Genomic DNA, 27,830 nt, shown 5'->3' on the forward strand with positions numbered 1-27,830 from the left:
AGAAGACATGACACACAAATGCAGTATTCATTTGCTTATTTTAATCAAAAGGCTTTATGCGACTCATTTTTCACATAACTGTGGTTTTGGATATCTTTGTGGTAATCGGAAACTATTCACATTTAGTTTCCAATCCTAACTTCTATTGGATTGCCATGCACAAGACAATTTTTCCCTGCATTCTGCCTAATGGTGTCAATGTCCTGTACTTCCAAATTAAAAGCCATTCCATGTTTTACCTTCCTAAACACTTTTGCAACCATTCATTTTACACACTAGCTTTGAATAGCAATTATATTTTATTCTCTATTTACCATTTCCCTAAATGACATTTTACATTGTATTACCATCTACTAAAAGGCTCAGTTTCTCTATTAGCCCTATTAATATCCTTTATTTATATGGTGCAACAAGGGTTCCGCAGAGCCTAACAAAGTACATAAACAAATGAGCAGAACAAGAAAACAGTGATTTACAGTACAAGACAATGGGGGAGATGTAAGAAGCGCAGAAGCGGTATCAGCGCACGTTATGTGCGCCGATACTGCTTCTCCCCGATGTATTATCGGGGGGTTTGGTGGTAAATGACAGGGGCGCTATGCACCCGTCATGATCGGCGCTGCTATCTACAAGACAGCAGCGCCGATAGCCTGGGCAATTCATTTGTGGAGCGAAGAGGGTGGGTGGGAGTGTAAAGGGAGATAATGTTGGAGATGAGGGAGGAATGGGTAATGGCTTTGTGAGTGTGAGAAGCTTGAAATGGGTTCTGAAGGGGAGCCAGTGTAGGGCTTGTAGGAAAGAGGAGGCAGATGTAGTACGTTTGGAGAAGATGAGCCGGACAGCAGCATTGTGGACAGATTGGAGTGGAGAGAGGCAGAAGTCAGGGAGGCCGGATAGGAGGAGGTTGCAGTATTCCAATCTGGAGATGACCAATGAGTGGATGAGGGTCTTAGAAGCATCCAGGGAGAAAGGGTCTGATCCTGGAAATATTTTTGAGATGGAAACAGTGGGACTGAAAGTAGTACCGAATGTGTGGTTTGAAGGAGAGGAGGATAACTCCCCTGGATGTGGCAGAAAGGAGAACATTACTGACTATCATGAGGGCAGTTTCAGTGGAGTGGAGAAGACAGAAGCCACACTAATATGGGAAGTGTGTGGGAAAAAAAAGGTGGTAAGTCGGTTGTGAACAATACGTTCAAGGAGTTTGGAGGTAAAAGGGAGGAGAGAGATGGGTTGGTAGTTGGAGTGAGTGTTAGGATTAGGTTTTTTTAAGAATGGGGGAGACAAGGGCATGCCTAAATGCAGAGGGGACAGTGCCTGATGAGAGGGAGAGATTGAGGAGGTGGGCAAGATGGGAACAGGCAGGAGGTAGCACAGGAGATGGGAGGGGATAGGGTCAAAGGGGGAGGTAAAATTAGCAATCACAGCACTTCTAATTAGACCTCACACTCCGCTGCCATTTAAACATGTTTAATTGAATTGATTTTTTGGTTCTGTACTAGGGAAAATAGAGCTTCAGGAAAATGACTGCACTAAGCATTTCCCAGAGCTCTGGCTTTGTTAAGTTGCAGTGCAGCTGTAAACATAAATATATTTAGTAAACTGCGGATTAAAAAATAAATACCTTACAAATTAAAATTTGTAAATTTACAGATAAAAATACCTTTACACATCATGCTCTAGTTTTCACCCATTATCACTTAAATTAGAACTTCCATATTCCCACAAAGCTATAAGAAATACTTCCAACCCAAAAATTGTTAACAGCAATTAGATCATGCACTTTAAAGGGGCATATCCACTATACGATTCGCTCCATTAGCGATATCGTGTAGTGTGTCCCCGGCAGTGGTGTGCTCAGTGTCATTAACGACATTGAGCACCCACGCTGAACGGTATCAATCACGATATCGTTCAGTGATGTCACCCTCCCTCACCTCATCCTCGTACTTGCAGAACCTGACAATATTGTCAGGTTGCCCTGCAAGTACGGGCGATGATAGATGTCGTCAAAGACCAGCGGGAGCGCGCCTCACTGGTCGTTGACGCCATTTCCATTACACAATAAATTGGACGATGAACGATAACGATATCATTATCGTTCAAAATGTCCAATTTATCGTGTAGTGGATATGCACCTTTGGATTATCTTTCCAACTTCCAAACACTCTGTTTTTTTTGTTATTTTTTATTATGCTGTGACTACAGGCACAACGCTGTGACAGGTATTATTCCACATTCTTGTTGCTTGAGGTCTTAATCTGAGTAAATTGAACCAATGCAGTAAATCACACACACTACAAAGATATAGGGAAAGTGAACAAGATGAGCGGTGCTAAATCTGCCTTGCATCAAGCTAAAGGCTCCTACACACAGAATGATATAGCCGACGATCCGACTCATTGTAATGATAAAATCGCTATATAGTTCCGTGTGTGTATGCACAATATCGTGCTTTGAGCGCTCCTGTGGGGTCGTCCATCGCTTCGCCAGATATTTCTGCATGTTCAAAAGTTCGGGCGAATCGTCTGACGATGTTATGCAGTGCTATGGGGGGAGGGCCGGCATATCGGATCGCCCAGTGTGAAGGGACCGCTTGATATGTCAGCCCTCAGATTGTCCATAGCAACGGTGGGTACATATTGTACCTTATGTACCCACCTTAAGACTACTCCCCCAACAATCCCATAGGGCAGGAAAAAAAACACAGCTAACATTCTCAATCTTGAAGAGTAAACACCGACACATAAAACAGGCAATATACAGAGAAACACCTCATGGTTTAATCTCCAGGTTTATATTTGTATTTCAATTCAAAACCTTCAGTCCTAATGAGATGAGTGGAAGAAAGGGTTAAAATGGGATAAAGGAAATGGAAATAGTAAATATCTAAGGTCTACCCGGGCACATCAGCTAGTACACAATATTCTGTACAAAATATTTCTCGAAGATAAGTCACGTGGCCTTTCCAAGCATTTATGATCATATAGTCATGACTAAATGTACAGATATTTTCAGAGCCAGTAACTTCCTAAACTCTTAAATGATTTATTTTATGAAATGTGCTACTTCCACCTTCAGGTGCATATTCAAAATTACAACATGCCTAAGTTTTTAAAATGAGAGCAAGCCATGCCAAAATAGTGATAAAAAATTAAATACTCAAATGCACAAAAAAAAAAAACACACAAATATTTCTAAAACTTACAGATAAAAAGTTGATTCTATTGCTGTAAAACTAGTCTGACAATGGAAACCAATATTAATTTAAAACAAAGCATATGAGGCTTCTTGTGTTACATTAAAGGTCCTTAAAACATATATCACAAAGTAGTAATTTAAAGCTTTGAACGATTCAGTAAGGGTTTCCAATACACTAAGATGCCTTTACTACGGTTATACATACTACAGGGTGTTTCACTCGCTAGTGGCCCCATAGTTTTTCTTATAATTAGTAATTGATGTAATTTAGTACATTTTAAAAAGACTTACCTTAGTCTATGAGAAATAGTGGCGGCTCCAGAGGTGGGCTGCAGCACAGTCCAAAATTCAAATAGGAGAATCACACCAACTGCCATGCTCACTGGTTATATCCTCACTGGCAGTTGGTGTGGCTCCCGTATTTGAATTTTGGACTGCGCTGCTGACTAGGGTGGGGAACAGCTGGCCTTTACTTCACACATGCGTGCACAGCTGGCTTGGATGCTAATGGCGAGCACTTCAACACTTGCTGTGACTTCCTCTTGTTTCTCATAGACCAAGTTATGTCTGTGTCACATTTCACTAAATTATGTCAATTACTTTAAAAGTTATAAGAAAAACTTTGGGACTAATAGCGAGTGAAGCACCCTGTATAATACTATACCATACTGCAAAATGAAGTGCAATATGTCTATGCCCACATATCAAAAAAAATGAGTGCCCTAAATGTTAGTAATACGGAATTAAATAGGAGGCATATTTAGACATTTATGTAAAATAATACCATATCACCCCATGTCAGACAGTCATGTTTTGATCCGCCACTGACATACATTGGTGCTGTAGTCTACTGTAGATATGTATCCTGCTAGGACCCAGCCGGATGAGACTTTCCAGGGGGCTATGCATGCTGGGAGGGAGTTCCTGTTTGTGCTCAGTTCAGTTACTGATGTTGTTGTAAGTAAATGTGTTATGTTGCACTCCTGAGTCCATGAGTCTTATCTGATAAACAACACATCTACATGGTGACAGAAGTGGGATACCATGGCTCAAGGATTCCGCCGCATCGACCCCCTCGTGTTTGATGAAACGATCGCTGACAGATGGGTGCAGTTCAGGAGAGAATCAAACCAAATCAAAGCAGGTACAAGCTTACAGATTGCTTAATCTGGCTGGTGCAGAGGCAGTCACTAAAGCAGACACATTCACATATGCAGAAGGGGGAAAAAAAGAAGACCCATATGTATTAATTTCAAAGTTTGATGAGATTTGTATGCCTGTAAAAAATGTCATAATGGATAGACACACATTCAACTCCACAAACCAGAACACTGGGGAAAATATACAGTCATACGTGTCCACACTGAAACTATTGGCAAACAAATGTAACTTTGGAGCAATAACTTACGAGCTGATCAGAGACCGTATCGTATGTGGTACCCATAGTGACGCAGTACGTGCACACTTACTACGAGAAAAGGATCTAACCTTAAACTCCGCCATTCACATCTGCATACTGCATTAGCAATCAGAACGGGGCACAAAAGAGTTACGGACGAAGGCTGAAATATGTAGTGTAACAACTGTGGGGGACGCCATGCATTTGCGCGGGAGATGTGTCCTGCCTTTAACAAACGCTGCAACCACTGCAATAAGCTTAACCACTTTGCAAAGTGTTACAGATCCAGACAAACAGTGACACACAGTGAACCACAAGTAGACAGACAGATGCACAAAGTCAACCACGTGGGCACGGAGTCAACAGCGCATACCGATGAGACAGTATATTGTGAAAGCATCAATCTAATTGCAAACCAAGGAGAGTTTTTCACTAACTTACGTGATAAAAAGAGTGGCAATACATTGATGATTAAAATTGACACTGGTGCCAAATGCAACGTGATGACCAAAACTCTGCTACATAAAACCAGCCCGCAAGCAACAATAGATCACACAGACACTGTAAACTTAGTGGCATATGGGGGTCATATTATCAAGACTGTGGGCACCACCACCATCGAATATACGTGTGCACCGCTGCTATTCCACATAGAAGATAGTGATGTTAGGCCATTGCTTGGACTGCCTAACAGCGTGCGCCTTGGGTTGACACATTTGGGGCCTGAAGTACACATGATACAACAAGGCACCCCAGAGTTCCGCGACTTCAAGGATTTATTCACATGAGACACCATCGGGAAACTACCTGTCATATACCACATACGTTTAGATCAATCTGTCATCCCTACAGTGTGTGCACCCTGGAGGGTTCCAATCGCCATGAAGGATAAGGTCCTAGCTGAATTAGAGCGCATGACTGCACTTGGTGTTATTACCCATATTGAAGAAGCGACCCAGTGGGTATCTGCAATGGTTGCTGCTATAAAAAAAGATGGGACTGTCAGGATTTGCAGAGACCCTGTGCACCTCAATAAAGCGCTGCTAAGACCCCGCCACCCATTGAGAACATTAGAACAAGTCATTGCTGACATGCCAGAAGCCAAGGTCTTCAGCACGTTAGATGCGAAATGTGGGTTTTAGCAGATCCCATTAGACAAAGAATCGTCACCCCTCACTGCTTTTATGACACCAGCTGGGAGATATGTCTTTCTATGCATGACATATGGATTGACTACTGGCAGTGAGGTGTTTCAACGGTGTATGGAACAACTATTTGCTGGATACCCCTGTGAGATTATAGTCGACGACATCCTCATCTGGGGCCGCACTATGCAAGAGCATGATGAGCGCCTACGCCAGGTATTGGACAGAATACGTGCTATCAACTTAAAACTCAACCCAGATAAGTGCTGATTCAGAGTGGCTGAAGTCCCATACATTGGGTCACCTCCTCACTAACCATGGTGTTAAACCCGACCCTGACAAAATGGCAGCCAACCAGGACATGCCTGCGCCTGTGGACAAACTTAGCCTCCAACGCTTCTTAGGGATGACCAACTACCTGTCAAAATTCATCCATACTTACAGTGAGATAACTGCACCCCTGCGGCATCTTCTGCACCAAGATACGGAGTGGTGTTGGTCGGAACAGCACCAGGCCGTGGTGTCAAAACTTAAATGCATACTCACCAGCCCTGCAATACTCCAAAGTACACTTACCGGTGGTGATCTCAGCAGACGCCTCACAGCACGGGCTGGGTGCAGTTTGCCTCCAGAACAATGGACCAATTGCTTTTCATTCCAGGGCGCTGACGGACACAGAATCTCGTTACGCACAGATCGAAAGAGAGCTGTTGGTGTTTGCTTGCCACAAATTCCATGATTTCATCTACGGGCACCGGTCACTGTCGAAACTGCGAAAGCCCCTGCACAGTGCATCTGCCCGTATTCAAAGGATGATGCTCAAATTACAGAGGTACCACCTAGACGTCGTCTACAAGCATGGCAAAGAAATGTTTGTGGCTGATGCCCTCTCCAGAGCGTTCCTACCCCATTCTGCTCCGCTGCAGGTTGATGATGACTATGATGTAATGACAATTTCTGTCCTCTGCGCCAATGGAAGAGCTGCGTACAGAATCTTTGGCAGATGAGTTATGTCAACGCTTCTCTCAGGTTATCCTACGAGGCTGGCCACAGACTTCCAGGGAGCTACCCCAAGTCTTACGCCCATTCTTTGCCATGCGAGATAAGTTATCACTATCAGATGGGATTGTTTTGCGACGTCAGAGATTTGTTATACCCTACACATTGCAAAAGTACTACACCAAGCAACTGCACCAAGGCCACCCTGGTCAAGAGGCCACGAAGCGCACGGCCAGGGAACTGCTCTATTGGTCTACCATGTTTCATGATCTAGAGAAGGAGGTCTCTGTTTGCGGCCCTTCATGTACACCAACCTAAAGAGCCACTGCATCCTCATGACATACCAGATCTTCCCTGGTCTGTCACTGCTGCTGATGTTTTTGTATGGAGGGGTAAGGAGTACCTGGTTCTTGTAGACTCTTACTCAGAATGGTTTGAAATCGATCAATTAACCACTGTTACCAGCACCACCATAATTACCAAGCTCAAACAGCACTTTGCCACACATGGAATACCTCAGAAACTCATTACAGACAATGCCACACAGTTCACTAGCAATGAGTTCAAGCTGTTTGTTTGTATTTGGAATTTCTCACACATCACCAGCAGTCCACTATATCCCCAATCCAATGGACTCGCAGAAGAGCTGTTCGTTCCGCCAAGCATCTGTTAGAGAAATGCGTACGAGACCAGACCGACGTTTGTCTGGCACGCCTTAATTTACGTAACATACCGCGAGATGTATTATAATCCCCTGCCCAACGGTTGTCATCATGTCGCACCAGAACCCAAATCCCAATTACCAAACAGCAATTACAGCCTCAATTACAGACACAAGTGCAGGCAACACTGGCTGCTAAGCGCATTTCTAATAAAAGGAATTATGACCGTACAGCACACGCTCTCCCTCAATTGGTCCCAGGACGAGCTGTTCGACTACAGACCGCTCGAGGATATGACAAACTTGCTACTGTTCTAAAGGAAGCCGACCGGCCCAACAGCTATGTTGTTCAAGCTGATGGAGCTGTGTATGAGCTTAATCGTCGCCACCTCTTGAGTGTACATGAAGAGACTATTACTGCGCCCAATGTAACAGTGGACGGCACAAACCCCTCTCACATCACACCAAGCCCGGGGTTGTCAGAACCTGTGTCTTCCTCAATTGATAATGAACTGCCATCTGACTCAACGGCACCAACAGATATCCCTTGCAATGACCAAGCTCCCATTCCGCACATGTATACCACCAAGTCAGGACGCGTATGCAGGCCCAATTACCGATTCCGGGATTATGTCACATAATTCTGTCTCCTTTCGTTATTCTCGTTTTATTGTGTTACCTCTTCTCTATCATCTTTATGAAGGGAGGGATGTAGATTGTATCTTGCTACGACCCAGCAGTATGAGACTTTCCAGGGGGCTATGCATGCTGGGAGAGTGTTCCTGTTTGTGCTCAGTTCAGTTACTGATGTTGTTCTAAGTAAATGTGTTATGTTGCACTCCTGAATCCATGAGTCTTATCTGATATACAACACATCTATTCTGTACCTGCAGCCAGATACCACTACGGAGCTGGTGCCCACATTGGACACATGGTAATACAACTGTGTGCATGCTTCCGGAAGGTTCTCTCTACCAGTTTCTCTCACAACCAACAAGATACAAGCAAACTGCTATTTCAAGTTACTATGCACTTTTTTTTAATATTTATGTCATGTACTTTACTTTTGGGCTGCTGGAATCACACAAAGTGAAACCATAAACAAATAGCGAAGCAGAAATGGTCTGCTAGCTGCAGTGAAAGAAGATTAAACAACAAGAGCACACAGTTGCAAGCCAAGTTACATGCATGCATGTTTTCTCAGTTACCCTGAGCTTCGGTTGCTAGGCAACAAAAGAGCAACTGGTGTAATAAACAGAATTAGTGCACAATGGCATTTTATTTCTATCGAGCTATGTTAGAATGCATATTCTTCAGATCGGTTTAGAAAATGTTTTGTTATAAAACAGTATTGTGTTTTACTATATTATCTTATTTAAAAAATATACTACATTTGTATGCTTTTTATGAAAAGAAAAAAAAACAGCAAGCTGAGCTTTTAAAAGACAGAAGAACAGAAAGAACATTGTAAAACATTGCATTGTTACTGCTTTCATAATAAGATCGTTATCTACTTTTTTGTTCCTTTAAAAAAAAAAAAAGAGAAGATCAAAGACAGAGGTAGAAAATCCCATGTGCACAGGTCTTTGGAAAGAGGTTAACAGGGATATTATTCTGTGGTATTTTATGGATTTAAGGTTGTTTTTAACTTAAAAATTACCCGTTAGCTATTTAAATTTGTGCAAACATGGTCACCCTACTGCAAGTTACAGTGTATAGACTTTATTGGCCACCAAGGAGTTTCCGTATAATATAAAAGGACAAGCTTGTAAGAGACTGTAGATTGGTGCATTGATGCATGACATTGCCAGTAATGTCACACAGTAAGCATAAGTGACATGCTATGAGCTCAATCCAATTGTCTGCGATGAACTCGATGACTCACACCACGAGATTATCACAGACAACTGAAGCCAAGAGTGGGACAACTGCAAGCACATGATAAGATGTCATAACCATTCACTATGTGGGCATGACCAACTTCCCTTTTAATGCCACACACATGCACCATGGCAGAACCCATTCACTCCTGCTCTGAGACGTATCCCTCCAAAAGCATGGTAGATCTAGACCAGGGGTAGCCAACCCTGCTCCTCAAGAGCTACCAACAGTGCGTGATTTCCAGGTCTCCTCACAGAATCACTTAGCTCCACCTGAGGATCTTTTCAAATGTGCTAGTGAGTACTGAATACACCTATGCACCTGCTAGGTGCTCTGGAAAACGTGAACTGTTAGTAGCTCTCGAGGACCGAGGTTGGCTACCCCTGATCTAGACAATGCAGTTCAAATTAGGAAGGTGGAAAACAGCCCTCAAATATGGACTGTCCCGATAAAATCGTGAAAATTGAGAGCTATGGGTATCAAGAGTGTAGCAATAGCCATTTATATATCCTGTAATAATGGGAGGAGAAGGGGACACTTAAGTAAACTGTACATAGTAATGTAGCTATAGTGTAAAGCCAGGAAAACTCAGCAGTGTGTTTTAGCTTCATGCTTGAGCTACAACTTCTGTGCTTTACCCTTTATGTATTGTAAATGTTCAATATATATCTGACAAGATACTCTCAGCTTCCAAAATCTGTCTCTAACAGCACCTTGCCTATTCTACGATAGCATCTCTCACTCCCAATTCCAAGACATTTCCCGAGCTGCTCTGCATTTTCAGGACTCTTTACTTCACCTGACCACATTCTCCCCAGTCTTAAATATTTTATGCAAACTCTCAAAACTCAGTTATTGCTTTTAACCTATCCCACCCCCACTCCATACTACTCTTCTAAGTGATCAATCCAATTACCTGCAACGGGTGCGAGTTGCCGTTGCCACAGCACTAAATCACTGGCAACGGAACCACATCTCGCAACCCTCACGGCTCAGTCACAGCCCAAATTCACAATTGTATCTCAATATTTTAATACTACAACTTTATGCACCTCTCAACATTTACTGTTGGGAAATCGGGGTAATTGCGAGTACGCCACAACGTGTGAAAATGGGATAATGATTGGGGCATGATCAAACATCACAGGGGTGTGACCAGCAATTCTGAAGCAATGTACCATCATGTCACTCTGTTCCCCTTCTCAGAAACCTATTTTGCATGCGACGCGCACACGTGCCCAGTCCACCACTGCAGAGAACGAGACATACCTCTCAGCATTCTGGACAAATCGGAATAGAGATGGCCCAATCTGGATGGAAGAACACTGCCCTCAAATCAGGACTGTCTTATCTAAAGCGGGACAGTTGGGAGGTAAATAGACACATTGAGAAAATGTTTACAGAATATAACATACATTGTATTTGAGTGCAATATGTCCACTATACTTAAGTTACCCATAAACAGTCTAATCTGCCATATAGTTAAGGATTCAATTATTGTCAACTGGCCGAATCTAACTGGAGTTTCATCGTTTTCAACCTCCATGTATACGATACTTATAATGTACAGCATGTCAATGTCAGATTACTTGTCTGACATTGTTACAGTCTTTTTCATTTCATTCGGACAATATGCTTGCCCCGCTGGCCATATACATTATAATGTGTAGCAAATTATATCAAAGCCAAACAAATTACCACCATCATCTATGTTTCCATCTTCCCCATTACAAGTAGTGGCAGCTCTCCCATTTTCTGCAAAGTTTAAAATGAAAATAAATAGTAACCTAATAGTTCAATCTGATTGCTTTTCATCAAACTGGTTAAATATAGGACTCAAACAATCAAATTATTTTCAATTGAAAACTTTGTTTTAAAGTGGATTGAAATGTGTGCAGTGTAACTAGAGATAAGCGGTTTTGCTTCGGATCTTCCCGCCAAGTTCGGATCTCAGAACAAGACAAAACATCATTCGAATTTGGCGGAAAGATCCGAGCCAAAACCAAGCCGCTCATCTCTTATTATATAACTGTACAATTTATACAATCTGTGCTCCATTGTGCATGTGCTGCAAATGTCTGACCAAAATTGTAGAATATCAAGCACTTTTTTACTTAACATTTGGTTAAAGTAAATATTAAAACATATGTTCTACAACTGTATATTAGTATAATTGCATAGAAAGGGAATTTTTCTTAGAAAAAAAAAAAAGTATGTAGGTATGCAGTTACAGTATTCAATATGTTACTAGCAAAGGGGTCCAACTGCTCAGTTCCTGATCCAGCATTACTGGAGCTTATAAATACAGTACAAAGCGGACAGCACACAAACTGTGATATTGCACTACGTATAAATCTTAAAGAAAAAAATTTGCAAGACTGAGTGTGTAAAAAAGAACTACATAAAAGGAAGCTATGCACTTTGCACTTTTGTAAAACCTGGTTTAAAAATAAATGTGTAGTATGGTCTTATACTAAACTGGGCAGCACAGACGGTGTAATGGTTAGCGTTACTGCCTCACAGCACTGAGGTCGTGGGTTCGATTCCCACCAGGGCCCTACCTGTGCGGAGTTTGTATATTCTCCCTGTGCTTGCGTGGGTTTCCTCCGGGTACTCCGGTTTCCTCCCACAGTCCAAAAATATACTGGTAGGTTAATTGGCTCCCAACACAAATTAACCCTAGTGTGTATGTGTGTGCGCAAGTGATAGGGAATATAGATTGTAAGCTCCACTGGGGCAGGGACTGATGTGAATGGCCAAATAATCTCTGTAAAGCGCTGCGGAATATGTGTGCGCTATATAAATAACTGGTAATAATAATAAATAAACTGACATCAGATTTTGAAGATTAGAGAAAAATAGCAAGCAACGTGATGAAGGGAATATCCAAGTGAGCCATCAGATATTGCTGTCCACCCGCCAGGACCAGCGCGCTAATGAGAATATCTGCTGTTCAGCTGTGAGTCATATGCACACTGTGAATAGGCAGGCTACATGGCTTACTTGCCTGATCAATCCATTTCCTGGGTTTTATATATTCTGGCAGTGCGGTCTAATGCCAGTTTCTAGAAAAAGCAACATTACAGTTTCCTTTAGGGAAAGGGAGCAATGCAAAAGAACATATTATCTGCAGATGACATTTAAGATTTCTAATGGTTTCCATGTGTTTTCTACAGGCTCATTTTGTACCTACACGTTGAAGGTACTTGAACTAGAATAATGTAACATGGTAAATACCTCAGTAAACCTAGTTCCTAGCAAGGTCCAGTGCCAAGTTTTAGATCTTTTCCTGGAAATTTCCCTATTTTTAATATTAATCTGCCATAGATGATTATTATTACGGTTGCTCTTTATGTAAATAACTCTAACATATGGAGTGTTCAGAGTTAAAGTGAACCAAGTCCATTTCTTACTAACACTGCCATGGTACAGTGGATGCAGCATATTTTACAGATACATATATAGTAAATTAAACCTGGCATTACATTATTGAAGCCTTAGAGATCCGTTTGCTCAAATCTGACTCTCATGGACTTGGTTCACTTTAACCCTGATCCCTCCATTTAATCAGTCTCTGCCCCAGTGGAGCTTGCAGTCAACATTCCCAACTACAAACACTATTAGGGTTAATGTGGACAGAAGACAAAGCCATCAGTATATTTTTGGACTCTGTGGAAACCCCTGCAAACTGGTCTAGTATGTTGGGTCGACAGTTCTCATATCGACTTGCAAAAGGTCGATATGAGATTGTTGACATGCAGCGTGTCAACAGGGACCATGTCGACATCCATCATAGCTACACGACTGACATGTCGACATGATAAAATGTCAACCTAACAACACTGGTGGCCCAACAGTCACTTACCTGATCCTGGCGGCAGCAGCGTCTTCCTGGTCCCAGAGGTCATATGACCATCAGTTCTGGCGCAGACATATGACTAAGCGATGTTCTGGTTAGTATTTTACCCACATCCTTACCCCTAACCCTCCCCCCTAGTGCCTAACCCTAACCCTCCCGGAGATGCCTAGCCCTAACCATTGGCGTTATGAGAATGTCAACATTTCACATAGAGACATTTTAGATGTCGACACTTTGTTAACATGTTGAATTCTGAGGATGTCGAGCAAGGTTATGAACTATGTCAACATTATAGGATCGACATTGTCAACATAGTAACTGTTGACCATGTGACCGGATACCCTGCAAACGGTTTAGAGTGCGGGAAGGGGGGGGTTAGGGTTAGGCACCCCTGGGGGAAGGTTATGGTTATTCAGCCGCCGGTATTTCATACCTAACCCATAACAGGTTGTGCTCCAATTTTAAGCATGTCTGAGTTTTAATAGATACAGCATAAAGCTATTTGCATTATATTTTATATATTTCAAAATGACAAAAGCAAAACTGTCACATATTAAAATAATTGTATCATATTTAGATCGAACAATCTGAAATGCAAGGCATGGTGGAAAGAGCTCTAGCTACAAAAAGAAGTCTTTGCATCAATATGTAAATAAATTAAGTTTTGTGTTGGAAAAAGCTATTTTGCAAAGGTGTGACATTCCAGAAATACTATACAATATTCAAGATCTGATTTTTGTTTTGCTAGTTGATATGTAGTGTTATGTATTGGAATTCAAATGAACAATTAAAAATGGGCAAGCATATACTCACCAAATCCACAGCCAGTGCTAGATAGCCTCAACTAGTTTCTACTATATCATGGAGAAGGCTACAGTGAAAACAAGCCCCATGCAAGTTATGAACTCTATAGGTGCAGGTCCCAGGCTCATGTTCATGGTATTTATTTTTAAGAGCAACACTACCCTACCCCAAGGTCCATGTTGTTAATGAACAGGGATCCCAAGGCCCCTAGCTATTACACCAAAACAGAAAAATAATAAGAGCATATCATTTTCAAATAAATGTTAACTTAATAATGTCCCTCATTCCTATTAAAGTTCATCATTTTATTCAGGGATGGACTGGGGCTGTAGAACAGCTCTGGCATCCCTCTAAGCCCTGAAAAGGGGCGTGGCCACATAACGTTGGTGCGAGTCATTGGGGTGTGGTTTCACTGCACGCCCCGTCTCTCTGCATGCCAGCCGATCAGAGCGCTGGGAGCTGGGAGACCAGGCTTTCGAGTCGCACTGGTGCATCAGGTCATTGGCCTTTCTGCCATATTCCAGAAGCGCTCGATGGCCAGTCTCACCCTGATTTTATTACTGTAACCCCTGAATAGCTGGTATGAGGTGCACGAAAAGACAACTAATCTCCTTAAACATGCATTCCTCTACCCTGGCTATCTTATGGGTGTGAGCAATGTTTTTCCTCTCTTTATCACAACACGATCTTGGCCCGATCCAACTGATCGCGACAACATACTGTCAAAATAGTCTACTGTGTACCCCCACTAGGTGGGCCATTGAGCACTCCCATTTGGTCGTCAGCCACATTGTCAGGTCATCCATACATGCAGCTTAATCTGACAATACGACTGACTACCCCATGTAGTGGAATGCAGGAGGGGCCGTCATATCGGGTGGTCGGGCACCAGATCATCTAATGTGAATCGACCATCGCATCGCTGGGTACACATATCGTTTGTGTACCCAGTAGAGCCGTAACTAGACTTTTTGGTGCCCTGGGCCAGGAAGAGCATTATTGGGCTTCCAGCTTCCTATTTAATATACCCACACTGCCTCTGTGACCCCTTCCTCTTCTGTCTGCACCACCAATTGTCAATGATTTTGCCATGGCAGAAATCGAAGTTATACGAAATCAATGGCAGAGAGCGCAGCAATGTTTTTTTTTTTTGTTTCCCAACACAGGAGACAAGCACAGCGCCAGCCCACATACCCTTGCCCCCTTCCTTCATTTGCTAATTGTCTGAGGGCCTGATTCAACAAGGAACGCACAGGAGAGAATGCACGCACTTGCCCGATGTTTGTGCACTGCGCATTCACGAACAGGTTGCTGAGTACGGTTAGGGCTCTCTCAGAGTACACAGGGAGCCCGCAGAGATGTTCGATGTTGATTAACAGGAAGTGCCATTTGTAGGTGGTGACAGGGGGGTGGTCGGCCGAACGCAGGCATGCCTGTGCATTCGCACGCCGTTACAAGGGCATGCATAAATTAATCTCAGCTGTGCTACACGCAGCCGGGCGCCTCTCCGTGCAGGAATCTCTCAAGTCCTGTGGCAGGGTCAGGTCTACCCTTAGCTTACACGCAGCTTCGATGGCACTCGATGTTCCCAATGTTTACGCTGTCAATCACGGCATAGGTGGGCGGCTTTATGTTTTGCTGGGTGTCTGCTTCTTGTGCTGCGGTCTCCGTGCGTATGCATTCATTAGCATATTCTCACAGCTGCTGGATGCGTGAATCTGCTAGCGTGCTTTCCTTGCTGAATCAGACCCTGAGTCATGTCTCCCAGTCGGAGCCGTTTCACTAATGACCATCGATGGTGTAAACATGAATACTTTCCTTCCATCAATGGAAACCTTTGATAGTAGACACTTTGATGGCCATCCGTACATCCATGTATCATTCCACCTCTCTTCACTAGCATTTCATTCCGCCTACTGTCATTGGGAGGTGTTACATAAAACATATTATGAAATCATATTTTATTCTGTTGTGATCCTCCATAATCCTACAGAAACAAAAATATTCCTATAACACAAAAAAAAACCACCAACACACTACGAGTGAGCAAGTCAAATTGAACAAGCAGGGAAACTCTGGTGTCAGCCAATCTAAAAAAAAAGCCAGCATAGGAATACATTTGATACTAACTGGTTGGACTCCCTAGGTTCTGATCATTTCATCTGTTTGTAGTGCGTTTCATGTTCTCATGGAACAGTGCAGGACTGAAAATTCCAGACATAGCAGAAATGATAGACAGATTCCATGTTGAAATATCACTGCCAAATTCAAATATGGCAAATGTTCTCCTGAGCAGTTACATTAAAGTGTTATAATTTCAAAATAAGCCACATTCTTTATATTACCACCCTTTGCAATGTTTGTAGTTGTGAGTTGTCTTTTAAGCAGACAGTATAAAGAGGGAGCATTGAATTTATTTTTTAATATTAAATATTCTCAGGGTATTTTACATTTTTCTGCATTTATATATTGGTGTGAATTAAAAGAAAACATTTTTGTTTTATTAATACAACACAGATGGTATGCTAAAGTCAATAAACATAATGCATATCTACAAATAAATATATTTGTATTTCTTACTCCTTGTGTGAAATTGGTTAATTCCTGACATTTTCAGGGGTGGTCATAGAGCAAAAAAATATATTTCATCTACTTTTCTACAACTATAAGCTTTTGTACACTTTTAGATGAATCTTCTATGCAGGGCCAGATTTCACCTCCAGGGCACCCGGGGGCATTTAATACAGGGGAACAGTCTCCTCCCCCTCGCCAGTCCACCCCCACTTGTGGGTCCCTTAGAAAATGCATGGGACTGCACAGTGCAGCAGTGTGCATCGGCCCAGGGAGGGGAGAGCGCAGGGTGGAGTCCCGCCCTTAATCTGGCTGTGCTTCTAAAGGTAATAATGTCTCGCCAGGGCTTAAAATATAAAACTTTATGTAAAAAGGTCTAATAATTTTTGTAAAAAGTCAAAGTCATGAATAAATCATAAGGCTTATGGTTTAATTGTGATATGCAAATCCTGAAGGGAAAAACCATCCATCTTCATTACATTGCCTTTTATTGAAAAAAGCTAATTATATATTAACCAATTTAAAGGATCACTAGACCATAAAATTGTAGTGTTCAGATATGGAACATGAAAGTCAAATATATATTGTTCAGCACTCATCACATCTCTATAGCAGTCGTTAAAATTAAAAGTATTATTTTCATACCATTACAAACAGCTGAAGTCACTCCCACATCTTAGGAGACAGTAATACCCCTTTTACATGGACATAAAAATCCCGGGTTGATGCACGTAAACATGCATCAACCCGGGATTTTTGTCAATATAAATGGATCCACCCAGGTCGTTCCCGTGTCACCCTGGAGTGTAAACGACGCGATCTGGGTCATATTGACCCGGACCGTGCCGCATGCTGCCTGATTGTCCGGCTTTAGTGGCATTTGAAGATGACATAATCTCCAAGCGTCCACTGCAACCAGGGCCGGCCCGACCACAACAGAGAAGTGGCAGCAGCCATCCACGACCCTGGATAAGATGTTTTGTGGCGGTTTTTTATTCCAATCACGAAGCATATAAACATACTACAATTTATTTAAAAGATGGACAAATACTGTTTTTTACATTTACTTACATTTAAAATGCCAGGATCAGAATAAGAAAGCACTGATGACGCTGGTATAGCCACACAATAAACAATGACCTTAGTGTAGAGCATAGTTGAGGCACTTGGCAATTTCTGAGTAAATAGAACAATGCAACTTACCAAAAAAGGCAATGGAATGGAAATAAATGGCTGTTCCAGCCAACTGAAAACACAATGATGCAATACTGTAGTTGGCTGCAGACAAGCACTATACCAACCACCAATCAGGGTCCAGGACGTCAGGCTGTTGGTTTTAATTTCTTCCCCACAAACATGGCTTGTATCCCAACATCCTGTATAAGTATTTATTAAAACAACCCCAGAACGCTGCTACAATTTAATGTTAAATAAAAAACAATAACGAGCTTCGTTTGCTCTTCTGACAATTTATTTTTTTAAGATTAATATGCCTTAAGTATTTTCAGATGTTATCAGGTATGACACACACATTAGTGGACAAGCCCCATAACAAACCCAGCTGCAAGCAAAGATGTGGTTGATACACAGTACATTTCATTTTGGATACCCTGCAGTTGCTGAATACTCTGAATTCCGCAAAGCAGGGCTGGATTAAACCTTCAGGGGGCTCGGGTCACTTAAGACAGAGGGGTCTTCCTCTTCTCGTCAGCACTGTCCCCTGGATGTGCCTCCTCCCCTCAACACTTTCGTGAAGCAGCAGTGCAGGTGCTATCTGTACTGTGGGCAGACTTCAAAACCTCCGCAAGCAGCAGAGTGTCAACTATTGTCGCGTTGCTGCTGGGAGAGGCTGGAATGGAATAGAATCGTCCTTGGACCTTAAGCACACACAGGAAGGGGAGGGTTTCTATAAATTATATTTATATATATACATACACACACACACACACACACACACACACACACACACACACATGAAGAGTCATGCACAGTGATTGGCTACAAGATAAAAGATAATTTAGTTAGCTGCAATAAAGTCGGGTTTAATGATATAGGAAATTCTGCAGCACATAATTCATTGAGAGTCAGGAGAAGAATTATGGAGCATATTGTAGGTAATGCTGCAGCCATTACCCTGGAGGGACATCCGCCTCCCAGACAGACAGTGGAGCATGGTGCCCACATTACTCACTTCCTGAAGACAAATGGCATTGTGAACCACCTCCCACCGTCACTGGCTGCTGACTTGCAGGGGCTGCTGCGTGCAAGTCACAACCTCTCTGCAGAGTAGATACAGAGGAACTGGCATCCGCAGTGGGTTGATGCTAGATCCGACCTAACCATCAGTGGTGCTCAGGAGCCAGCTGTGATTGGGAGCTGAGCTGACTGAGGCAGAACAGTCACATCTGGCCCCGGCTTCTGGATAACATCACTGTATACAGTCAGAGTCATAGAGCACTACAAACAAGAGCTGTGAGGAGCTGCTACGCATGTTGGCAGTGCAGATCAAGCACCGCAGGCACAGTCCCCACCCAGTGTGATAAGGAGACTAAGGTGTCGCCATCGGCATGGTCTCAAAAAAGAAAAATTGCTCCATCGGTGGGGCACCACTACAGATAGCAGCACAAGTACTTCTGACCTGGAATGGAGACCCCTGAGAGAGGAGGGCCTGGAGGTACTAGCCCCCTTTGCCCCCCCACCCCCATTAATCCAACTCTGCTGAATAGGCCTCTTAATCAATGGCAACTTGGGGTAGATTTACTATGCCGTGGTTTGTCAAAGCCGCAGATCATTGGAGACTTTGACCAATAGTTATAAAACGGCAACAGTAATTATTGATAAATTAGGCTTGATGGGTGCTTTACAAAGCATGGCTTAGTAACAGTAATAATAATACCGCCTTGTGTGAAGTAGATGGAAAGGAGTGGCTCAGTTAGCACAGTGAAAGATCATGCAACAGACTTTATAGACTTTAAAGCAGAAGACGGGAATAATTAATTTTATTACTTATAGAATAAGAATATAGAATATTAGCTTTGCTAATATAGAAGTTATGCTATTACATTACTGTATCAATAACTGAATAGACTAAGGAGCAAAGGGTAGAAAGATCTGTACAAATTCTTATTGAAGTGTCCAGATGTGAAAATCTATTTGTAGCTTGTACAAAAATGTGCAACATGTTAGACATACTCTACAAACTAGGAACATATGATGGTCCCACCAGACGAAATAGCCATTTCAAAAGGTTTATTTATGAGCAACAAAAAGCCATCAATGACTATGGTCATGTATAAATCTAGAAGGGGCTTACTTATATCCTAGACAAGGGGTTCCCAACCATGGTCCTCGAGGCACACTAACAGTCCAGGTTTTAAGGATAGCCATACTTGAGCACAGGTGTCTTAAATTAGTGCCTCAGTTATTCTGATTTAACTATCTGTGCTCAAGTTTGGCTATCACTAAAGCCAGGACTGTTAGTGTGCCTCGAGGACCACGTTTGGGAAACACTGTCCTAGACAATAGCAAATTGTAGAGACTTATGTCTATGAGTTAAGCCCTTCAAGAAAAAGATGATCTAAGGCTTGTGTATAATGAATACAGAATATGCTGTACCCTGTAAGGAGACAAGGTCATATATAATATAGATGGTTCTATAAGTCACTAATGGTATGTCCTTCACACCGCCTAAATTCTGTTTTCATATAATGTTCTATTCTACACTGGCCGGCAGTTCGAATCCCGGCAGCGTCAGACAGACAGATGAAGTGATCCCGGCAGCGGGAGCCCGACAGCGCTGGAAATCCCAAACTTCCCCATTTAAGTACTAACTAACGTAACCTACCCCCCTAACCCTCCCTTAGGGGTGCCTAACCCTAACCTCCCCCCCAAGTGCCTAAACCTAACCCCCCCTTTCCCCGCGGCATAAACCTAAGTCCCCCGGGTGGGTGCCTAACCCTAACCTCCCCATGGGGTGCCTAACCCTCCCTCCCCCTAGCCTAACCCTAACCACCTGGAGGGGTGTCTAACCCTAAGTCCCCCCCGGGAGCCCTAAACCTAATCCTCTCCCCCCTGCGCGGCTGTCCGCTCGCGGCGCCTGGCATCCCTTCGATCGGGATGCCGGGCGCCGGTCTCGTAAAATGAGCGGCGTCTACATCTAGACTCCGGTCATTTCACCCTCGCTGGGATATGACAGTCGGGAAGCGGGCTGTCGGTATAATGTCAGCCGACTTCCCGATTGCATCCCCTAGCTATGGGCCGAATTTAATTATCCTCAATAAGTTACCGCGTCAGGAAAAGGGTTGTAGCCTGGAGCTATTCAATTAGAAGCCCTTTTCCTAGTGAAGTAAATCTGCTCCCTGGAGCTATGGGATAACATGCTTTTGGCGACTGCGATAAGGGCAGAAAGCCCAAATTATCGCTTTTTGTTTGAGCCTCAGCAGGTGGTGAATACAAGTCTGTGTTAAGTGCAGGCTGCAGGTTGCCGTGGGCTGTAATTGAATTGCCCCTGGTACCAGGGTTGGCAACAGAAATCATGGGGCCCGGTACAGCAATTTTTTAGGGCCCCCCCATCCCAGGGTCCCTGGCAGGTACAGGCCATTTGCTGGAGAGTCTGCCTTACATCTATGTGTTTTTTTGGGGGAACCTCTGATCCCCCACAGTGTCCCTCCATGCCCCACACTTACCTTATTCTATGTTTGTCTGCCACGGCGTTTCTGCTTGGGTGTCTTTTCGTTGGGTCAGCGCCACTCCTCAGCTCACCAAACGCCATATCCTCTCTTGCCTCTCGGTGCTGGCTTGACTCCACTGGCTACTTGATTCTCGATAGACATAACCTAAGCAGCATGGGGGCTGGTATTAGATCCTTTGCTTAAGCATACTATGTGATATATATATATATTTTCCAATGAGTAGCACTCCAGTATATATGTAATGCCTGCCCAGGTGGTAGCCCAAAAAACGATCAGAGCATTGATCAGAACGGGCAGCACTCCTGGGTTTGCGTTGCAGTGTTAAATTACAGTCAAAAAGCCATACATGTGACCAGACGTTTCAGGTTTTAATTAACCCTTTTCCTTAACCATCAGTTCACATTTATGGCAGTCATTTAACGCTGCAGCGCAGATCTAGGAGTGACGCTCGTCCCATCTAACACTATACTCTCTCATCCCCCATCCCACACTGTGCTCCCCCATCCCCACTGTGCTAGCACATCCCCCATCCCACACTGTGCTCCCCAAACCCCACTGTGCTATCTCATCCCCCATCTCACACTGTGCTCTCTCATCCCCCACTTTGCTTCCCAGTCCTATCCCACACTCCCCCAGGCAGCACTTACCTGCTGGAGCTTCCTGGGCAACGTCTGGTAAGTCCTTCTCCTCCTCCTGACTGGCTGATGCTGCTGCTGGGCGGGACTAGAGAGGCAGAGCAGAGCACTGTGGTGGAGCTGCCTGAAGACTGCTTCTATCTCTCAGCCAGTGATCTAAGGAGACAGTTCAGCTCACATCGGACTCCTCAGATCACTGGCTGAGAGGTCGAGGAGTCGTCAGGCAGTAGCCCCGCCCCCACCACAGTGCTGACTGAGCTTTTCCAAGCCCTGGCGGCCAGCCCAGCAGCAGCAAGTGAGTAACTCAGAGAAGCCGGCCCCGCTGCTATTAGTATATGCAGCTTGTGGCCGGCTGCTGCAGTGATCAGCAGGGGCCCCGTATATGCCTGCACCCTGCTGATCACTGCACAGCGCAGGCAGCGGTACACTCCGGGGCCCCCTAGGACCTCGGGGCCCAGTACAGTTGTACCCTTAGACCCCCCCTGTCGCCGGGCCTGCCTGGTACTGCATCGTGGATAATCTCACTTTAAGGGTAATTGAATTCGGCACAATAAATGGTCTCTATTAGACATGAAATGCAACATGTACTTTTTTTCTCATGCATATCCTACATAAGAGAAAAAGAACAAGGCAAATTTATTGGAATTTACACTAAGAAAATTTTTGACTTCATGCCAGAAGTTATAAAGAGGCAGAAGAGCAAATGATACTGGGTGTTAGAGGTGAGCTAGAAAAAAAAGGTTAGTAAGTAACAGAAGCTGGTACATAAAGGAAATAGGTATAGATGATTAAAAGATTGTACGGTTTCATGAAACATCTGACATAACATTATAATACAGTGCCACAAAGCATAAACCTAACCTAAATAAAACCTGCTTATTCCAAAGTGCAATCTTAATTCCAGCAGTAAAATCTGATTTACATGAAAAATCTTGAGATTAATGAAAAAGGCAGCCTAGAAAAAAGAAATGAAGGTGCTTACAAATGCCTTAGGACAGTGGTGGCCAACCAGCGGCTCTATGTTTTGTGATGCGACGCCACCCGCGATGTGAGGAGTCTACCCTGTGCGCCTGCTGGATCTAGTAAGTTCCAGTCATAGGGAGTTGCAGCGGGAGCCAGAGCCAGAGCCATAATCAGCATGGTCATTTAAGTACTGGACTGGGGGCACTGCTTAAGGGACACTACTTTAGGGGGCACTGCATAAGGGGAACAAATACATGGGGCACTGCATAAGGGGCACAAATACATGGGGCACTGCTTAAGGGACACTACTTTAGGGGGCACTGCATATGGGACAAAAATACAGTATTTTCAATGTGCTGGGCTCGCCCTCAGTGGACACAATGCCATGCTCCTGCAAATGTCATACCAAAGGCGTGTGCACAAAAATGGGGCGTGACCTTGTGACAGCGCATGCTATTGGTTCTTTAGCTTGACTACAGATTTTTTTGGATCTTTGCCTCTGACTGGTTGGCCACCGCTGCCTTAGGATGTCAATATGTGGCTTCAACTGGAGGTCTGGGTGTAGGGCTAGTACAACGCTAGCACAAGACAAAATAGTGAGCACCCATATCCAGCAGTTAGCCATAGATATAACCATGATAAACACCATACACACATGGTACCATCCAAGCAAAATTGCTTCCACTCAGGGCCGGCTCCAGGTCTAATAGCGCTCTGTGCTCCTTATCGCGTGCGGCGCCATTGGGGGCGTGGCCTAATTACCATAGGTCATGCCTCTTTACGTGACGTTATCTGAGGGGCGTGCCTGCATGGCATGCCTCCAAATAACGTCAGGCTGGGGGGAGCCTCACTAGCTGGGCTTCCCCCAGCCCTCTCATGGCACTGAATGGAAGCCGCGTACATGCATGCAGCATCCATTCAGACTCCGGGGTCCCGGGTCCCCAACCCCCCCGAATTTCACCACCCGCGGGCCACTTCAGCCAACGGGTGGAACAGCGGGACAGTGCTGTCCCGCTGAAATTGGGATGCTGGGGAAGGGTGCGCCCTCTATGGGTGGCGCCCCTGTTCGACAGCTCAGGTCGAACACCCCTTGAGCCGGCCCTGCACTCAGACATGTGCTGCTGCTTCTTACCCCTCACTAGTTCTATGTTCTCCGCAGCTGGCGTTGATGGAGACTATAGGAAAGAAACAGTGGCATCTATATATGAAAGGTCAGGTCCAAAATATGATAGCCAATACCTACTCTTAGCTTGTGGCAAAGCAAGTATGAAGTTTACTCTTCTCAGGAGCTTGCCAGTAAGGAAGGGAAACACTGCACAGGAGTCACACAACCAATCAAATGTATTTATTATGAACTAATGCATATGACTGCGCAAAATGTCCACCCGGAGCAAAAAGTTACAATAATGTCTCAAATGTACACTCAAAAACATAGAACATTTATTACATTAAAAAAAAAGAGGGGACAGGGGGAGAATTGTGTGAAACGCACACTAAACAATACAAAACTATTAACGTATATATTCACAATTTAAAAAAAGTTTAATTGCAATCATATTTAAGCAATGATTGTAGTGAGTATAATCTTTTATTTGACCACATTCACGCTTTTTTTTAGTTATGTTTTCCTGTAATAGAGTTATTGTATTATCAATGTATCCCTTTTATTCTTAAACATCACTAAGGACATGCGATTTGTGGTATAGTTTAGGAATTGTTCCTAATTAGATTGTATCTCTATATTGAGTCTGTGTGCCATGTAAGTCCAAGGGGTTATAGTTTTTTTTACACACTTGCATCCCTAGCATCATTATAATTGTATGTAATGTTCACTTGTATTATTTACCCATGCCGTTTCTTTTGGAATCACTACTTGGGCAGTAATCACAATTGATTCCTAGTTTCAAAGTAAAAAAAAAAAACTAGTATGGCTCTTTATCCTGTGATACTGTTCTGTTCCAGTTGCTTAGTAAAATTCATGCACCATTAGTGACTGCGTTTAGTTCTTTTTATATGGTACTCACAAACACACTTGTTCTCCCATCATTCAGAACTATCTAGATTCGAATAATATCTTGCATATACAACATGCAGTCAGTACGAAGGTCTCAGTTATAAATAATACGTATAATATATATGATTATTATACCCCTTTTACACCAGAGCTAAAACCCGGGTTATTGCAGGGTTAACACAGGTAGCTCCTTGGTGTAAAAGGGGAAAGGGTTGGATTGCCGGGTCAATTGACCCAGCAATCCAACCCAGGTAACTAGCAGGGTTTAACAAGGGAATAGCCCGTGAAACCCTGATGTGTAAATGGCGCAATCTGGGTCACTGTGACCTGGATCGTGCCGCATGCCTGCTGATTGGCCGGCTTCAGTGGCGCTTGAAGATGACGTCATCTCCAAGCGTCCACTTCAAAGCAGGAAAAGCCGGGTCTCTGCAGACCCGGCTCCAGTGTGAACGGCGACGGCTAAATTCCGGGTCTGATCCGGATTGGAATTCTGTTACAAACTCCGGATCAGACACGGAATTTAGGTGTAAAAGCGGTATACGCTAACTGCCTATACATAATCTAACTTTCCCAAAATTAACTATAAAGAATCAGGTAACCAACAGGTCTGTGTGCGCTTAACATCAAAAGTGCTTTTTCTTATGATTTATAAAGAGATTACAATGATCTGACAACAGATAAAAAGACGTATCCTAGTTTCGGAGGGATAAAATAGTTCCCCTTCTTTGTAAGCAACATGTGGGAACTGCAGTCTGGCTGCAAAATAACTTTTCCTCAACATCTTCTATTTAAAAATAAAATAAAGCACCATTACTTGAAAGTGGAGATCCCATCCTTAAAATGAAAGTACCCCATTAATTTGTGGTATTGATAAATGTCAATTAATAACAGAGAAAGCAGGAAATTGCTAATTAGCACCCTCATATGAAGGAGGGGTCTCTTTCACTCACAATGATGGTGTCCACATGTTTTTCTGAGACAGGATAGCTTGATTAAGGCACTGAAAGAACCTTTCAAATTGCAACACCACAAGAAGATCCGCTGAACACGTGATCAGCAATTTTTCTTGTAACTTCTTAACTGAAGGATAAATTAGACTCTCCCTTTGCAGTTATTGGATATGCATATAGATGGTAAGTTATCCCATGGAACAGAGGTTACCAAACTCCACCATTACAATGCACTTTTTAAAGATATCCATGCTTAAGCACAGGTGACTTAATTAGTACCTCAGTCAATCTGATTTAACCACCTGGGCTTAAGCATGTATACCCTTAAAACCTGGACTGTAATGGACTCTTCCTACCTATCTGATCGCTCTTTTACTGTTCATTTTTCTGACTCTGCCTTCTCTTCGCTACCTCTATCAGTTGGAGTACCACAAGGCTCTGTCTTAGGTCCTTTGTTATTCTCAATCTATACCACCTCTCTTGGCAAACTAATCCACTCTTTTGGATTTCAGTACCATTTGTATGCAGATGATACTCAAATCTACCTATCCTCCCCCAGATTTATCACCATCTGTATTGGTCCGTGTCACTGAATGTCTTTCTGCCATTTCAGCTTGGATGTCATCTCGCCACCTCAAACTTAATATTTCTAAAACAGAATTAATTATATTTCCACCGGCCAAGAACAGTTACCAACCTGATCTCTCAATCACGGTTGATAACTCCACAATCCATCCTGCTCCACAAGGTCGCTGCCTTGGTGTCATTCTCGACTCTGAACTGTCCTTTGTTCCCCACATTCAATCTGTCTCAAAATCATGTTACATACATCTAAAAAACATAGCCAAAATTCAACCATATCTCACACAAGACACTGCAAAAACTCAAATCCATGCACTCATTATTTCCCGCATTGACTATTGCAATAGTCTCCTTACTGGTCTTCCCAAAAACAGGCTATCGCCATTACAATCCTTTATTAATGCAGCTGCAAGGCTTATCTTCCTTGCCAAACGTTCATCGTCTGCTGCCCCGCTCTGTCAGTCCCTCCATTGGTTGCCGGTCTTCTACCGTATTCAATACAAAATACTTTTATTTCCACATAAGGTATTAACCAAACCACACCAACATACATCTCTTCACTCATCTCAAAATATCTCCAACCCGACCTCTCCGCTCAGCACAAGATCTGCGTCTCTCATCCCCACGCATTACTTGCTCCCATTCACGGTTACAGGACTTTCTTCAGGCAGCACCCACTCTATGGAATGCCTTACCACGCACAATAAGACTTACATCTAGTCTCCAATCCTTCAAGCATTCCCTGAAAACTCATCTCTTCAGGCAAGCTTATCAGATTCCAGAACCACCCACATAACCTTCATAGCTTCCATGTCTAATTACATCCCCTTTCACAGTCCACACATAACCTCACACACTGTCTTTCTTTCACATCATCCTGACATTTGGCCGACATTCCTGTGTGACTGGATCATGCAGCCCACCAAAAAACTCTGCAGTCTGGCTGGACCAAATTGCAATATATAGCACCTATCCTTGTGTATCGATGCCTACTTCCCTATAGATTGTAAGCTTGCGAGCAGGGCCTTCCTACCTATATATCTGTCTGTTATTACCCAGTTTTGTTCTAGTAATGTTTCAATTGTAAAGTGCAACGGAATATGCTGCACTATATAAGAAACTGTTAATAAAGAAATAAATAATGGTGGAGTTTAGTAACGTCCTTTTACTGCGACAGAAGTAAAAGGATGAAGAACAAACAAAAGTGAAAGGATGAAGGGCAAATTCCACTGACGAAACAGTTTTCAAGATGTTATTCACCTCTAGTAGGTGACACAAATAAGAATAAAAATGGGTGCATGAAAGACTAGTAATCTAGCTTTAGGAAAAAAATATATAGATTTTCCATAAAATTAAAAGCTATTTCAGGCACATATAAGTATGAGGAGGGCTTCCATCATTTAGGAATGAAAATCCAGATCACCCAAACAATTAAAAAAAAAAAAAAATCATTACTGAAAAAGCCAGGATGTGTA

General features: G+C 43.2%; 1 protein-coding gene across 4 annotated transcripts in view; it reads right to left on the reverse strand.

Annotated features, from left to right (window-relative positions):
- CUEDC1 (CUE domain containing 1) overlaps positions 1–27,830 on the reverse strand; it is a 165,613-nt gene that overhangs the window by 101,352 nt on the left and 36,431 nt on the right. Inside the window, exon 2 of one of the 4 annotated variants that reach the window (XM_088442107.1) lies at positions 10,556–10,637. The exons of the other annotated variants lie outside the window; for them this stretch is intronic. The gene's annotated coding sequence lies outside the window, so the exon portion shown is untranslated. The remainder of the gene's footprint in view (positions 1–10,555; positions 10,638–27,830) is intronic. 4 annotated transcript variants of the gene reach the window in all.

The sequence above is a fragment of the Taudactylus pleione genome, unplaced genomic scaffold, assembly GCF_031769625.1.
Source record: "Taudactylus pleione unplaced genomic scaffold, aTauple2 ptg000305l, whole genome shotgun sequence".
NCBI lineage: Eukaryota > Metazoa > Chordata > Amphibia > Anura > Myobatrachidae > Taudactylus > Taudactylus pleione.